Below are 17,799 nucleotides of genomic sequence, written 5' to 3'. Positions count from 1 at the left end.
CGACCACAAACATAAATACAACATTATTGTGTTGGAAAACGCTGCGTTTTTTCTTTCCAAGTTTCTCAGGCTCCTCCCGCTCGGAGGCGCCTGAGAAACTCGGAAAGAAAAACCGCAGCATTTTCCAACACAACCGCGTTGTGTTTCTTCCTGAATCTGCTTTCCCATTTGGGGCTCTCGGGCTCCCCATGGGGAGCCCGAGAGCCCCAAATGGGAAAGCAGATTCAGGCAGAAACAACGCAGCATTGCGGAAAACAACCGCATTGTTTCTGCCTGAATCTGCGTTCCCATTTGGGGCTCTCGGGCTCCCCACAGGGTCATATGCTTCATACTTAGTGTCTGCATTCACTGGCAATAGCATACCCCTTTGCATTGTCATGGTGTGTAAGATGCAGCATACCAGGGCAGTGCTACATACCTCTTCCGGGTCATACATGAGTGTGCCCCCGACACTGTGCAAGCAGCGTCATTGGTTCTTAGAATTGCAAATGCACACTCTATGACATTGCATGTCCTTGTGTGTGCTTGAATGCAGTGTAGGTCTGCAGCACTATGTGGATTGTGCACAGGTGTCAGTAGCCATGGTTTGCATTGATAGACAGCATTCAGCCTGTGGGTGAATTTGGAGGCACATTTGCATGGTTATGTTGGATTTGTAGCATGCACATTGAGAGAACAGTGACAGCACAATGCAATTTGCCCTGCTTCTTGCAACAGTTACCTATCAGCTATGTAACCATGTTGGTCATGTTATGCATCATTTGTGGCACACTACTTTTCTGCATTGCCATGGCGTCATATGTAGATCTAGGGAATTGTACACATATGTGAGTGAATATCATGTTTGCCCTACACACAGCCTGGAGGTTGATGATATGGAAACCTTTTCTATTTTGATACATGGGGTATGAAGGCAATGTGCATCCGATCTATTACACCTACCATGTTGGGCAGGCCAGAGAAACAGTAGAATTCTACTTTCATATTGTTGATGGCAGGGCCATCTGGTATGTGCTCCTCCACACGTGCCCTGAATGATGGCTGTGAGATACCAGCTACATGTCCCACAGAGGTCTGGACAGATCCACTGGCGTAGAAATGCAATACAATCATCACAATCAGAATAGGAGGAATGGATGTGATAACGTAGATCTGTGCCTCTGCGTCAGCCGCTGTGCTATCTGTCAGGTCTATGATGTTTCTTTGATGAGTCTGTACACGGTGAACGTGTGCTGTGCTGACATCACCTGGAGACATGCCCTTGGAAGAGTCAAACATGGTCTTCAGCACCATCTGCGATGTGTCCTGTAGGCTGCACAATGTTTGGTGTCAATTTCAATTTAACAGTGTGCATGTTTATGTGCATATAGATGGGTGTACTGGTGTATGCATTTTAGACATTAACTGTGAGTGATGCTATGTGGATTGGCCTGATGTTGGGACAACAACAAAGCCTGATACTTGCACTTTGTGGGTTTCTGGCCATATTATTGAGGAAAATTGAAGTGTTAAGAACTAGCTTAAATATGCTCAATCCAATGGATGACCTAATATGTGCTGATTTTAGTGAAAACTATTGTAATGATGCAAAAATGATTTAAAAGCTGTAAAATTATGTATTTAATACAGAATATGTAAACTTGATAAATCATATTTTCATTTTTTGTTTTGTATGTGATAGTGAAAGGTTTTTACACTTGTTATTTGAACCAAAACAGTAATAAAAATATACAAATAAAAAATAATAAACTGCCTTGCTAACGTTACATCCAGTATGCCTGTCCATGTCCTTCCTAGCACATTTTCCCTAACATATGTATGGATTTCCCTTGCCTGACTCTCCATCTAAGTTGTGCTGCCTTGTCATCTAGTTCTGCTCAATCTTCAGATGCCTCTTCTCTGTCCTGTACTGCCCTTCCCACTCTTGCTTGCTATCATTTCCTGTCTGCGGGTGGATGGCCACTACAACTTGGTTTGTCCCTGGAATCACCATCTTACTGTGGTGGATGACCTTGACATCCTCTACTGCGTGTATGCTATTTTCATCGCATCTGTTGTAGCGTACATTTCAGGCGTAATTTACTATACTTTTTTGCCGTAATTACCGCTCCTTATTGGCAGATGCATGTACAGTGCAGGACTGACTTTCTGACATCCGAACCGTCATTGTTGCGTCAGCCTTGTGGTAGCGACAGTGTCAGATTGGCATTAGTTATGTTGTCGTACATTACGCCGGTTTCATGGTACTCATGATTGGCAGAAGTATGGCGATTGGGCTACCCCACTATTGCGTTTTATCGGCTGATGTGTGAGAGAAATGCACTTTCTGCCACACTCTAAATGATCTCCATTGTGTGTGCAACAAGGACCAGGACATTTCTGGCAAGGGGAAATGGGCTGCTTGAGAAATTTCATAATTTCTGAGATTCATAAAGAACGCCAATGAGTTAGGTAACTATAGCAAAGGTTTTTTTAGCACTATAAAGGCAAAGGAATATTGGTGCAAGAGCTGCATTAACAAGTGATTGTTTTGAAAATGCTGTCTTAGTTATTGACTGCACTCTACTGACGATGTGGCTGTGTCCCCACTGTGGAACACTTGACTTTATGGAGCATTGACTTTGCGGAAGGCAAAGCTCAAGCCAGCAAATATCTGCAAATATCTTGAGAGACAACTCGATATACAATAGAGTAATAGCGTAAAGAAGGCGACGCACAGTTACATTTGCAGTAGAGAGGCACTTTGCACAGCACAGAGAGCAACAGGTGCAGACTGTAAATAGAGCAGCAGTGAGCAGGGATGCAGAGTACATGATTTAGTCAGAAGTTAGCAAACGCTGTGCACTCTGCCTCACGCCCAGCCCTTTTTGGGGCCCCAATGGTGAAGAAGCTTGATTGCATCTGGCAGTCATGTATGAACTGCAATCTACACGTTAACCAAACTGTTCAATCTGTGTATTACCAACTCAAACTGTTAAAGCCCGTACTGCCCCTTATCACCGAGAATGACTGCCCAATAGTAGTTGGAACAATTACAAAGTCAAAGTTAGACTCTTGATATTATATGATGATATGATGTTTTATTTATATTGCGCCCATACACAAGTGTTTCTGGGCGCGACGAGGCAAGGCAGGGGTACAAGGGAGGACAAAAACATGATCTTATTAGGGCCAGTGACATTGAGAACACGCAAGTGCAGGGGAGAGGGAAGGGGGGAAAGTGCGAGGGGCAGAGGAAGATTGGAAAGTGCTGAACATGTGATCAAAACAAAAAGAAAAAACAGCTAGTGCGGCCAGCAGGTGGCAAGTGCAAGACTAAGGCGCAGACAGAGGATGTCTAATACGTGCAGGAAGGGGACTGTAGGGTTGCAGATACAGACCCACATTTCAAGGGTTGCCAGGAGGCAGTGCGGGTATGCAGCTGGGATCTGTGCCCGAAATCAGAGGGTAGCCAGGTGCCCAGTGCCGAAACAGACAGATCAGCAGGGGAGAGCAAGAGAGAAGGCAGAAGCAAAGAGGAAGGTCTTGAGGTGCTTCCGGAACTGAAGGTGGTTCTCCTCAAGTTTCAGAGAGACAGGGAGGCTGTTCCAGAGGGAAGCCCCAGCCGAAGACAGAGATCTACCACCAACTCGTTGCTTGGAGAAGCGACTGACCCTGAGGGTGTTGGAGGTGGAGGAGCGAAGAGCTTGCAATGCCCTACTTATGGCATCCCGAAATACCAACTAGGGAGACTACAGGTCTCCCAGAATTCTGCTGTTAGGCTGATTTCCTCACCGTCAAGAAAATCATCTGTGTCGCAGTTTCCTAAAAGCCTTCATTGGCTTTCAATACAGCAGAGGGTCTTGTTTAAGACCCTTTGGTTGGACTTCAAATGGATCCATGGCCTGGCCCTGGCATATCTCTCATCAAAAATTGTAACTGACTTCCCTAATCAATCTCTTTGATCCATGGAGCACAGTCTTTTGGTGATGGCCTTTTCCAGGACTGCAACCTGGGGTGACAGGTGCTTCTCTTCCATGGGCCCTCAGTCCGGGGACCTGCTCCCACCGGATTTGCGAAGAATTGAATCCCTGCCTCTTTTCAGGAAAAAATTGAAAAGCTACACCTTTTCTTAAAGCCATCTGCCCAAATGCATATGTACCAAAGCCCCTAAGATCAGTGTGGCTACAACTCTCTATCTGATTTTTTTCTTTTTCATTTTTTAAATTTATTTGGCACTTAGTTTATTTTAAACTTTTACCAACCAATCGCATACAAATCACATAGTAAATCACATAAGAAATGGGGGGCTAGAAAAACAACATTAAAAAACAATCATTAGAAAAATCTTAGTTTATCACCTGGCCCAGATGCAGGTCCTGCTTGGATCCTTCAGTGGATATGTGCGATATACATTCCAAAATTAAATTAAATCATATTTAATACGTCTACACCTTGAAAAAACAATGATCACTATCACATTTTGTACAAGGGCCACAGGGCATTCCCCCACACTCTTTTGCCATGTCCAAAGCTTAGAAATAAGCAGCATCAAAAGAGGATGCTTTGGCCTGAAATTACAGAGACAGAAAAGCAAGCCAGTGGATGGCACTGTGATGCTGGAAATGCATCAGAGGGACAGGGCCTCTGAATCCTTGTCCTTTACTGCTTTTATCATGTGTTCTGTCGTGTTATCTGCCCAGGAGTCCATGTGGGACTCCTGGCAGTGCAGCTCTCTCTTTTGGTTTGGTGAACAGACCCATGGGATACCCTTATGGCACCCATGGGTAGGGGTACAACCCTGTGCCCCTAGTGTATGTTTTTGGGCACCTGTGGGTGGCCCAAAGAGCAGGGTATGGGCTGGTGGCAGCTCCATGCTGAATTTGACAGGTGCTCTGGGTGTCCTCCATTTTGGGATACCCAGGCCCTGCCATTGGGATCAGTTGATTCCTGATAGGAAACAAGATGGCCCCTGTGGCCTCTTGCTTTCTATTGCCTGTTACCTTGTTTTCCCAAAGTCCTGGGAAGCCCTGACTCTGTCCCTTCCCCCTGACTGGCTGTTGGGTGGAAGTTCCATATTTGGTGTTGTTGTGAAGGCCCAGCTAGACTGACTGGAGCCTTCCCAGTGACTGTATGTTGTGGGTACCTCCTGTGGGTGGGACCTGGGTTAATGGAGTGTGTGACCAATATACATTCCTTGTTGTGGTTGTCTGGTTTCTGGCATGAGAGACAAAGACTGAGACAGCCCTGCCTGAAACTGGCCTGAATGCAGTGTTGAATGGCTGGGTACTTGTCCCAATCCACATTCCTTGTTGTGTGTGTCTGAAAGGGAGGAGTGTGGCCTGAATGCACTGTGTGCCTGATTGGCTGACTGACTGCATGAATGCCCTTCTGTATGATTGGCTGCTGAGTGTGTGCCAGCAGTGTGGATGAGAGACATAATAGTATATCTGGGGACCTCTCACCACTGGTAATTGTTCAGAAGCGTTCAGAAGTGTTCTGGAGTTGAGTCTCCACTCTAAGAGTAACTGGAACTGCTGATCCTCGACGTCCAGCTGGAAGAAGAAGACTTGCTGTTGCATTTGCTTCGACCGATCCGAAGGCTGCCGAAATCGTCGAAGACTGACCCGAGAGAGGACCTGGTAAGGCGCCCTCTTCCCGTGCTCCGAGGGACCATCGAGCACTGCTCCATCTTCGCCGAAGCGCCCAGGAAGTCAGACCCTCGAAAGGCTGCCGAGACGGGACTGCCGAGGAGATCGAAGTGAAGCAACAGGACATCGCCGCCGTCGAAGTCCATTGCCGTCGACCAGGGTTCGCAGGTTTGTGTAACCACTGGAGGCCCGTCGAAGTTGTGTTGCCCAGCCGTGGGAACCACTTGACGCCATGCCGCCGACGACCGGAGCCGTCCGCCGAACCGGAGCCGTCCGCTCCTTGCCTAAGAACATTTGAATCGAAGGACTCCCTCGTCCGCACCGTCGACCGCTTTATCCTGCCGGAGAAAGTCGAGGACGACCAACGTGCCGAGGAGAAACCTACCGGTGGGTTTCCCGCCACCCGAAGACCACAAAGACTCGAACGACTCGACGCCCTTGCTGGGCCTCCGTCTCCACAATCTTTGCGGTCCAGAACTTTTGTCACTGAGGTGCCCCGCACGCCTCTGCCTTGCAGGACGCCGACGCTCCGACGCCGACGAGCACCGCTCGGACGAAGCTGCCGCCTCATCGACGCCGTTCTACCCTGTTTGTTATCGGACGTTCGACGCCCCGTGTCTCCCGCTTGAAAGGGAAGGCATTCAAGAAGGGCCGTCGATTCCCCGACGCCGAACGCCGAGTTCCTCGACGGACGTTCGACGCCCCGTGTCTCCTGCTTGAAAGGGAAGGCATTCAAGAAGGGCCGTCGATTCCCCGCCGCCGAACGCCGAGTGCCTCGACGCTTCTCGACGCCTCTCGACGATCCGTGACTCCCGCTTGAAAGGGGGTCGCTCAAGAAGGATCTGTCAACGCCTCTTCGAAGAACTCGACTCCACCAGGTACATTGGGGGGGTAAAAACATTATAGGAGGGAATAAGACTTGCAGAACAATATATGGACTGGGCTTGTGCTATATCTTTATTTTACAGGTTGCCCAGGTGGGGGGATCTCCACACAGAACTGTGTCTAGTGGTAGGGGCCAGTATTCTGGAAGTATCGGAGAGGTGGGCACCACAAGTTATTTTCTTCTCTTTCTTTCTTTGTTTAAATTATATATATAAAATTCACCTTCAGTGTCAGGTAAAATTGGAGCTGCCAGTTTAAATCTAGTCCTATAGCACAAGGACCTTAATAAACTGCAAATGAAGAAACAAGGCAACTCTGCCTTATTAAAACTGGCGCATCTCAGTTGGCCCTTATAAAGGCACTTGATTACATCATCAAGAGAGACGTCTCTCTACAGACCGCAGGACAACGCTGGAACTCCAGAGAGACGATGGACATATGCGCCTCGCTACGCATTTAAACACACACAGCTGCGAAACTAGAGAGAAAACGCCTTTAAAGCGATCAGTATATTTAAATTAATGAATACATAATTATGACTAGCTTGATGATGTAATCAAGTGCCTTTATACAGCCCTGACGAAGGTTCAAACCGAAATGCATTGGCAGAATGTATATTGAAGGCAAAATTTGATCGCCCAACACAGTGCAATGTGAATCAATACATGAGAATGTGAATAAACATTCCTGTCTAAAAGTACATAGATATATTTGACTTTTCGTATTTGATTGAAATAAGATATCGAAGAAGGAATCAAATTTTTCGAAAATTTGCAGCCCTATAGAAGGGCCAACTGAGATGCGCCAGTTTTAATAAGGCAGAGTTGCCTTGTTTCTTCTTTTGCAGGGGCCAGTATTCTGCCTATTGCTCAACCATCTTATTTTCTCTCCTCTCTCTATTGCTGGTTTCACTCTATTGATCTGTGTGACATTGTTACAGTATTGTTGATGCACTTTAATGAGATCTAATACAAAGGGTGGTACCACTTTAGAATTGTATATATTTGCCATTGTTGATTTTCCTAAGTACAAAGTGAGTTATTATGATAAGTGTACATAACCTTGAATATTGATTATATAAAGACTGTGTTCTAACCAATACAGTGTGTGGACATTCCTTTGTGGGGGCTTGGGGACTACACTGTACTTAAGAACCAGCCTGCATCACCTCCTGAGAAGCTAGGCCTTGATTGCTCGTCCATTGCTACCGTAATAGAGAATCTTGGCTGGGGTCTTCTGTGCCTCTCTTCTACCATATAGAGAGCAGAAGTACAGACACCCCCCACCGGTCCTTTACAGGCATGCTGGCAAAGTATTCTTTCTAAAATTACACTACGCTTTCCCCCTCCAGAATTACCTACCAGTTGTTTTTTCACTGGATTATATTTTGTAAGTTCAGTCAGTTAATGCTCCTTCCGCAGATGTCTGTGTGCAATTTGCAGGTCACAGATTTGTATCCTGTCTTAGTTGTCAAATCATGTAATCTTCCTAATGCTGATAAAATGAGTACCATTTAGTTGGACTTTGCCCCCCTGCCCAAAAGGGGAAAACAACTATGCCAAAGGCTGTGCACGAACTTCGTTCCTCCATCCATCCAGCAGTCACAATTAGTAGCACACCAATTGACTGCATGTTGGGGTCGACTAAGGCAATGCAATAGCTGTAAGGGTCTAGTTCCCAGGTGAAGCCAAACAGGCCTCACACATGCCCATTCAAGACCATTGTCTGCCTGGCAGATACACAAACAGATGAGTAGTAATGCTACTTGTTAATAGCCTCCACACCTCTGTAAATTGGGTTAGAACCCGCAGAGATCGAAGTGGGCTGGAGCGGTTGGGAGCACATCATTTTTATTTTTAAGTTTCACAGTTCCTATATTTTTATTTAAAAAAAAAAACGTTCTGGAATGGGTTTGTGTTAACATTATAGTGCAGGAAGAAGTTGAAGCTTGCACTTCAGTGAACTGCACTGCACATTCCCATAAATAGCAGGTGTGTTTGTTTGGGTGTTTGGATTGTGTGAGGGAGGGGGCACAGAGATGGGGTTTGTGGGGAGCGGGGCAGACTAGCAGGGTACACAGTTCCACTACTTCTTTTCGTACACTTCGACCACTGCAAAGCCTAGTGTATTGTTTTGTAACACTGAGCAAGATGTATATCTCTATGGGAATGTTGGCGCGCTGGAGGAATCTTTTAGTACCAGCTGGTGGGGAGCACAATCGATTAGGGAGATTGAAGCTGACTGCAAGAATGCTTCCATGCCCTTTTCCTACTAACCCCTCACACACCCTTCAATAGCTTTCACAGTACACCCTAGATTTAGCAGGTTGCTCTCTGACAAGCTCAATCTGTGGAAGGTGAACAGAAAGTTATGACGTAGAGTGCCAGGAGCTGGTTGCGCCGCCCATTGTGGGCAGCAACTGCTCGTCGTTGACTGCACACAGGGGGCTTTCTTGAGACACCCATCTATTCACAAGCTCTGGGATTTTTTTTTTCATTCTCAGTTATATATTACGTTTTGTTATCTTTACCAACATAAACCAGTTAGGCGGCTTTGTTTGCAGGGCACAAGTGGTGGACGGAGTTAGCCCACTTCTTTCATAGGGTGGGTGCCAGCCATACCTTGGGATTTTTTGTGAAGCAATTTTCCTTTGTCCCTTTTATCAATCTAGCAGTTTGGTTTGAGTTCTGCATATCTCCTGAGGGATTCAAACCCGAGGCGTCTGGTTCCCAGCCAGACACTCGTCTACAAGACCACATGAGGGTTTGCTTTCATAACATGTGCAGGAACTATTTCGATGCATATTGTTGGGCACACCTTTTATATTTTTCCAGCCACAGTTTAGGAAAATCTCATCTCTGGGGTTAAATTTCGGATGCGGAAAACTTTTCTGAAGGTAAAATGCTCTTTTGTCCTGAACAAATTACTCTATTAGGAAAGGCCAACGGAATGAAATATGAATATTTCACTTTAAGGTATGTTCACTGACTTTGAGGTGACTTCTCATTCAGTATATTTTTTTTCTTTTTACGTTTACCCTTTGGAAATCTGTACTGGGTGATGGCAGGTTATGAGAAGTATGTTCTCCCGAGAAGTCTGTCTCTTCCTGTGTGTTGAGGGGACGCTTTTTTTGGATTATAAAATTCATTATTGATGTGCATGGCTTGTATTGTGATTTTAAAACTATAATATGTGGAAATTATTCATAGCTTTTGTTTCAAATGCCCTAATGTCATCATATAAATTAGCGAGTGACTTTCTTTTTCAAACTAAATCAAGTCCACTTAACACGTCCTCCATTTTGTACAGGCTAAAGTCATTTCAGTAATTGCAATGTTAGCCAGTTCAGGCACATAATAACACTTATAAAGTTATATTTAATATTGATACCCAGTAAAAAATGCCATGCCATAAATCATAACCACACTGCCTGCAGCAATGGAGTCTAGTCTAGCCAAGTACAACACTTACCATGTTTGCCAAACATGATAAGCGTTGTTACATGACTCGATTGGACTGCATTGATGCAGTCAATTTGGTTACATGTTCATCTTCTGGCATGGTATTTTTTACTGGGTATCATGGTTAACGCAAACATGATAAGTGATACTACACAGCAAGACTGTCTTACATTGCTGCAGTAAGTCTGGGTACATGTTTGGACTGAAGCACGTTTTTCCTTTTTTACAGGACATCAAGGTTAAAGCAAACATTGGTTGCTTTAAGTTTAATGCCCAGTTAAAAATCCCACTCCAGAAGCATAAATGTCACCTGAGTGGCATCCGGGTCCAGAATATGCTCCGCCGCCATCAGGAGGTCAGGGTCCCACGGTGGCTCTCTGGTGCGGCGCAACATAAACAGGAACCAGGAAGCAGGGCAGGGTAATAGTGTTTCCCTTTGGCAGTTCAATCCAACCCAGGTGCGCTCCCTCAACTGTTTGTTCCAGAAAAGAGAGTGTTTAGTGTTTTCACTGGACTGTCTTTGCAGCTGGTCCAAAATGAGTGGGCCGACACTCCATTGCCCAATATGCATGAGCCTTCCATACATATTTCCGATAAATATGTTCCTACTACTTTTAGATTTCCATTGATTTCTTTTTAATTTTCTCTTTTAGAGAACACATGACTGCATATTAAAGAAGTAGCTGTCTCTTACATGTTTGACTAGTATCTGCCTTTTAAAAATCATTCTCTTTAATCTCATGTTTTGTAGATCTTCAGTCTCCAAACTGCAACCTTTTCAGAAATAATTTAATACAGTTATTTCTTTGTTGTCTTCCAATATTTTCACAGTCATTGTCCTCCATTCAGTTGCTGGGACTAGCACAGATTGTATGTATTAATCATAACAAATATTCATTTTGAAACCCCCATTATGTGCTATTCATTGTGAAATGGGAGATCCGAAAATAATCTCTCCCACTCCCTGTCACACCACCCATGTCCCCATCCCACTGCTTAGTTTTTTGGGGACACTTCTGAACCCCACTTACTCCTCCACCAACACCTCCATGGCTGTCGAGTTGGATTATCTGGGGATATACACCTGCCACTCTTCCAATCACTTCGAAGGCTATTTTTTTAATTTTTATATTTGTGCTTTTAGTTCCCAAAGCAACCTTACAAAAGGAAAGACATGGTTATACAAACGAGATACAAGCAAGTAAAATACACAATTTCTCATTAAATAAAAAAACAAACACATGTCACTGTATCAGAACAGAAACACATAATACAAATTGATACAAAGATAAAATGAGCAAGAGATTGAGTCCCCAGATTAAGCCAGACCAGAAGAGGTTAATAGAGAAACCATGTTCCCCTGGATCATTTTGTTTGAAGAATCTCTCTCTATTTCTCTGAAAGTACGGACAGACAGGAACACAATGCTTAAGGGTTTCCTGATTATACATGCCATCACAGAACCTACAGTGGATGTTGTCAAGTAAAGGACCTTGGCCTTTCCAGTGTAAAATACGTTCCTTAGAATGAAACTGGTTAAGGTGAAAACGTAAGTAAACTTCTCAGATTTTACTACAAGGAAGCCTCTGTAGATATCACGGGATGCATTCAACTTTGTGTGAAAATGTAGCATATTCAGTAGAAGTACTGTAGAGATCAATAGCATCAACTGTTTCCACCCAGTCTAATCTATACAATTTAGCCTTAATGCATCTCGGACGATATCCTCATTCCTCTTCAGTTCCACCAATATAAATCAGAATATCCTTCATACTTTTAATAAAGAAATTAATGGAAGGAACTGTGGCTTCCTTTGCAATATAGGACAGATCAATGTATAATAGCCTATTGGAGGATGTGTAGAGAATCTTATAAAAGGAGGCCAGCATGAGCCGGGTGTACTGGGCCTTGAGTGAAATGATGCAGAGCTCAGATCTCATAATACAGTTGGGAATAGCGATGGAAAGGCCCAAAACCTGATTCCACAGTTTACCTTGTACCACACTGACATAGTCCCCCATATCCAGAAGGCAAACATCCAAACAATATAAGATCACAGGTGCAACCTTTGCCAGATACAAGTGCTGAATAGGTAGAACAGAAAACGTACACAACCTTCTGTACAAACATTTTATTTTAGAGGTCAAAGGAAAGAGCCTACTTTCAAGGCCTGCCTTCCAAGTTACACATGAAGACCTGTCGGACAGATTATAGCCCATATACCTAAGGGAGTCCACATATTCCATTCTCTCCCCGCCTAGATTTCATGAAACGTGTTTAGTTCTCTTTCGGCCCTTAGAGAAAATAAAATTTTTGATTTACTCCAATTGAGCGATAAGTTGTTATTGGTACAGTACTGAGCAAACAGGTGAAGTTTGTATTGCAAGCCCCTGGGGGTTCGATCAAAAAGAACAGTCTTCAGGGAAAGCTAGCCAATCAAGTCTGAAACAACCCAATCTAGCCGCTGACGTCTCCCCAATCCACAGATAGTCAACATCCCGCACATTAAGATTCAAAAGTACTGGGGCAACAGTACAACCCTGCTTCAGACCAACCCACCTACAAATATGGGAAGGCCGGTAGCCCTCCCGAATGAGGCGCACCTTCAAGGAGGTGCTTGTATGGAGCAGCTCAAGAAGCTGGACCAACATTTTGGGTACAACCCCGCTGAGCAACATATTCCATAATTGGGATCTTATGTCATGATGCCTACCCCCGGGGATCCAGATCAAGTCCAGCAACCCCGGAAGCAGGCATCAAGTTATTCCAAGCAAGCCCAACAACCCCTGCTAGTGGCTATTTGGGTGCAGTCCTGGTGTCTATGGCGCCAGGCTCATATGGAGAGTCAGGCTCATAGATTAAAACTTACCTGATGCAGACCATGCTGCAAACTTACCTGATGCAGACCATGCTGCAAGAGCTCCAAGCCAAAAGAGGCTTGGAAGGGACTACTTTACCTAGGGACTATTTTTTTACTCGGGTGGGGTCAAGGAGGAATACTAACCTGGGACTACTTTGGAGGCTATTTAAACCACGCCCGAAGAGCAGCACATGCTTCGCGTTATTCTGCATCCAGCAACGTAACGCTCACCGTGCCTGCAAGTCTGCATCCAGTCTTCTGCCACGCCCGCCTCGAGTCTGGAGCTCCTAGAAAGAGGGAGAAAGAAGGCGAAAAGGTTAGAACAAGAGCAATACCTTTAATCCTTAACTGAATTCCGGATCCACCACGCCTTCGAGCTGGAAGAAAGAAGTTATTTTATGTGCGTCGCCTCGCCTGCTGCAACGCCGTGCTGAACTCACCGGCCTTCTCAGCATCTTCGCTATCCACCGCATCCTTCTGCATGTTCAGGCCGCACTCCGGCACCTAAGGGGAACACAAGAACAGCAAGGTGAGCCAAGGGAATAAACAGAGGCAATATTAGTTACCCCCCATAGACTTACCTGATTTTACCGCCGGGGTACTATTCCTCTTCACGGGTCGGCGCAGCCTCCACCGCATCTTCGCCGCACCCCGGCCCCTAAGGGGAACAAAAGGACCGCAAGGTGAAACAAAGGGACAAACAAGGGGAATCCTTCTCACCACAATAGACTTACCTAATTTTACCGCCAGAGGCATTATACCCCGAGACTTCATAATTTCTCTCAGCACCTGAATAAGGGAGAAAGCAACAGGTTACATACTGACATTATTTTATCGAACTGTGTTGGATAATACAAATCCTTACCTGAATGTTACTGGTTGCCACGAGGAACTCTTCGCTAGGGTCAAGCTGCAACCTGCAAGGAATCGGACAAGAGTAAAAGTCAGACATTTGAACTCTTACGAGCTATATACTGACGGCGTCTCGCCAGAAATCTCAGAGTTAATATTGTTCTGGAACTCACCAATTTCTTCGAACCAGTGAAGCAACTGGTTATCCGCGTGCCCCTGCGCTCAATGCAGGATGGAGAGCTCATCTTTCCAAACCATCAGGTGAGACTATAAGAGGGGACATTAAAGGTGATCAGTGGGGAGAACAGCGGGGGTGGGGGTTAACACTCAACTCCACGGTTGGTTAATTCCCTTTTTCCATTTGCAGAAGAATACTCCTACGGGCCAAGCAAACGAAGCTAGTTGGGCCAGTCCAGTCTGTCATCTCGGCACTACGCGTCACATTGGTGGAGACCGCAGCTGTCCAGTTCAGATCGACTTCCCTGTTGGAGCCAGGTGAGCGTAACAGAATGCAAAGCCTACCCACAAATTCCCACCCAGGCGTTATGGATCAGAAACGGACCAATTGGCCCGATTTCTAGGGGAACTGAGGGCTGAAGTGCGTTCCGCCGTCAAGAAACCATTGCTCTTAGGAGAGAACTGATTTTGTCAAAGGAGCGAACTGATGACCTTGCTAGGCAACTACTGCAAAGCCAGGCTGGACAAACACCCCTACCAGGTCTCGGGGGAAATCCAGCTCCTGTGTCATCGAGTAATCCTGTGCAAATAAACCTACCAGGAACTATTCCATTAGCTCCGCCCGAACGCTTTGCCGGGGACCCCAAAAGGTTTGCCGTGTTTATGAACCAATGCCGCTTGCACTTTTTATGCAGACCTGGAGCCTTCCCAAACGATCAAGCCAAGGTAGCCTTTGTATTGTCAGATCTCAACGGCAGTGCAGCTGATTGGTCAATCCCACTAGTTAATCAGGATGACCCAATTCTTCGGGATTTTCAGGGCTTTCAAATGAGCATGGAAAGACTATTTGCCCGGCACTCCCAAGGACAGGCCCTGGATAATGAACTTTTGTCCCTACGACAGGGTAACCAGGACCTTCTATCCTACATCGCTACCTTTAATAGGTTGATAGTGGAAACTGGATGGCCCGAGGTAAAAGGAATCACATTATTTCATCGAGGGCTTCGAGGAGAACTCAAGGATGTCTTGGCTCAAGTTGTGAACCCACCTCAAGACTGCGCTGAATATATAGACTTAGTGGTCCAGTTAGATCACAGACTTCAGAACAGAAAGGCTGATCGAGCCAAGTTTGAGAATCGGTTGTTGGTCAAAACCCATGCTAACCCTAAAGGAGCAGATGCTTCAGAACCCATGCAAATCAGAGGGGTTAAAGGACCCTTAACCCAGAAGGAAAGAGAAAGGAGACGGCAAATGCAATTGTGTCTATATTGCGGAACTTCTGGGCATTTTCTACGGGATTGCCCTGTAAAACCACCCAAGAAGGTGGTAGGAGCTGCTGATAAAAATCATATGGAGTCAGACTCGGGAAATGACCACGCCCGACAAGCGTAGAGGTCCGCTTGCCGAGCTTGAAGAAGGATAGTCAGACCTCACATTTCATCATACCAATGGTCCTTGTAGATCCAAGGCAGCCATCACGTATGCGCGTAGTAAGGGCATACATTGATAGCGGGGCCATAGGAAACTATGTGGACTATGAATTGGCTTCCAGGAAGAATCTACCTCTCTGCCGAAAGACCACCTCAGATGTCATCACCACAGTCGATGGAAATGAAATTGCCTCTGGGCTTGTAACTCATTCCACCGCAGAGATGACACTATTGGGTCAGGATGGGCATCGAGAGACTATTGTGTTTGATCTAATCAAAGCCCCACAGTTCCAAATAATACTGGGGATACCTTGTTTGGAAACACATAATTCTTGTATTGATTGGCGAGAGAAGAGAATAACCTTCCCGGATTGTGCACAAACCTGTTACCCAAAGAAAAACTTGAACACAGGCCTGGCCACAGTCACCACATCAGTCGTGCAATTACCTCCGGAATATCAAGAATTCCAGGATGTCTTCCAAAAAGAACAGGCAAACACCTTACCACCTCACAGATCATACGATTGTCAAATCGATCTCATACCCGGTGCACAACCCCCTTGTAGCAGGATCTACACCCTTACGGAACCTGAGAACCTTCACCTACGGCAATACCTAGACATGTACCTTGCTAATGGCTTCATACACCCATTCAAGTCCCCTGCATCTTCAGGATTGTTCTTCGTGCCCAAAAAGGAAGGTGACCTCAGAATGTGCATAGACTACCGCGCATTGAACCAGATCACTGTTAAGAACCAATACCCTTTGCCTCTGATCCCTGAACTGCTAGACCAATTAAAGGACGCTTGCATATACACTAAGTTGGATCTCCGGGGGGCATACCATCTGGTACGTGTGAAAGAGGGCGACGAATGGAAGACTGCTTTTCGCAACTAAGTATGGGTTATTCGAATACCAGGTGATGCCCTTCGGGTTGAGCAATGCACCATCAGCCTTCCAATACTTTATGAACAATGTCCTTCGTGAACTCATTGACGTTTGTGTTGTCGTATATATCGATGATATTCTAGTGTACTCCTCTTCAGAATCTGACCATGTGAAGCACGTCCGAGCAGTCCTTGAGAAATTGCGCCAGCACAAACTATATGCAAAACTGGAAAAATGCGTTTTTCATGCCACAGAAGTTGAATTCCTTGGGTTTATCCTGAGTCCAAAAGGAGTCCAAATGGACTCACGAAAGGTGGACGCAATTCTTAAGCGGCCATCACCAAGTTCAGTTAAAGGGTACAAAGCATGCTCGGCTTTGCCAATTTCTACCGCAGATTCATCCCGGATTTCTCACATGTTGTACATCCCATCAGAGCAAAACAAATGCTTTATGTGGACTGAAGAAGCTGAAAATGCCTTCCAAGAGCTGAAAGCGAAATTCGCGTCTGCACTTGTACTAAAGCACCCACGCCCTGAACTTCCATACATAGTGGAAACTGATGCATCCAGTTTAGCCATGGGAGCTGTCCTGTCCCAAAATGACAGTGAAACTGGCCAGCTTCACCCAGTAGCATTTTGGTCCAGAAAGTTCTCGACACCCGAGTTAAACTATGCAGTTACCGACAAGGAGTTATTAGCCATTAAATCTGCCTTCAAGGCTTGGCGGCACTATCTTCTCGGTGCCAGGCATACCATTACTGTGATCACCGATCACCGGAACTTGCAGTATTTAAAGACAGCCAAGGCCCAATCGTCAAGCTAACTCCGATGGGCATTGTTCTTTGCCGAGTTTGATTTTGTGATAACCTATCGACCAGGTTGCAAGAATGGTAAAGCAGATGCCTTATCCCGAATAGGGATGGGAGAGGCAGAAGTGAACCCAGAACCAGTACCTTTAATTTCCGAACAAAGGATTCTTGGCATGACTACTCTACAGACACTAGAGGACATTCAGGTAAAGATCCAGCAACTCTTTGATCCTACAGCCCTGCAGGACTGGGTAAAGAAAGGGCCAGACTACTCTGTCACCAATGACCTGCCTTATTACCAAGGGCGGCTATTTCTACCACACAAGGAACTACAAGAGCTAGTCATTTCCCATTATCATGACAACCTAATGGAGGGGCACCCAGGTATCGCAAAGACTGAAGCTAAAATTAAGAGACAATTCTGATGGCCTACCTGGCGAAAGGATATTAAATCATTTGTAATGTCTTGTGGCATTTGCGCCCAAAACAAAAGGCAGAAGAGAAAACCAGCTGGACTCTTACAACCTTTAGACATTCCGCCTACTCCATGGCACACCTTATTGTTAGACTTTATTACTGATCTACCTCCATGCAATGGATTTTACACCATTCTAGTTATTGTGGATCTTTTTTCCAAGATGGCTGACTTTATTCCCTTAAAGGGATTACCTTCAGCTTCAATCCTGGCCAAGGAGTTCCTCGAAAACATTGTTCGCATACACGGATTTCCGTCCATATTGGTCTCCAACCGGAGCAGTCAATTCATTTAACATTTTTGGAAGAAATGTTGTCAATTGGTGCAAATCG

This window comes from Ambystoma mexicanum, chromosome 6q (genome assembly GCF_040938575.1).
Source record: "Ambystoma mexicanum isolate Mex_15411 chromosome 6q, UKY_AmexF1_1, whole genome shotgun sequence".
NCBI lineage: Eukaryota > Metazoa > Chordata > Amphibia > Caudata > Ambystomatidae > Ambystoma > Ambystoma mexicanum.
This window is presented reverse-complemented; position numbering follows the sequence as displayed.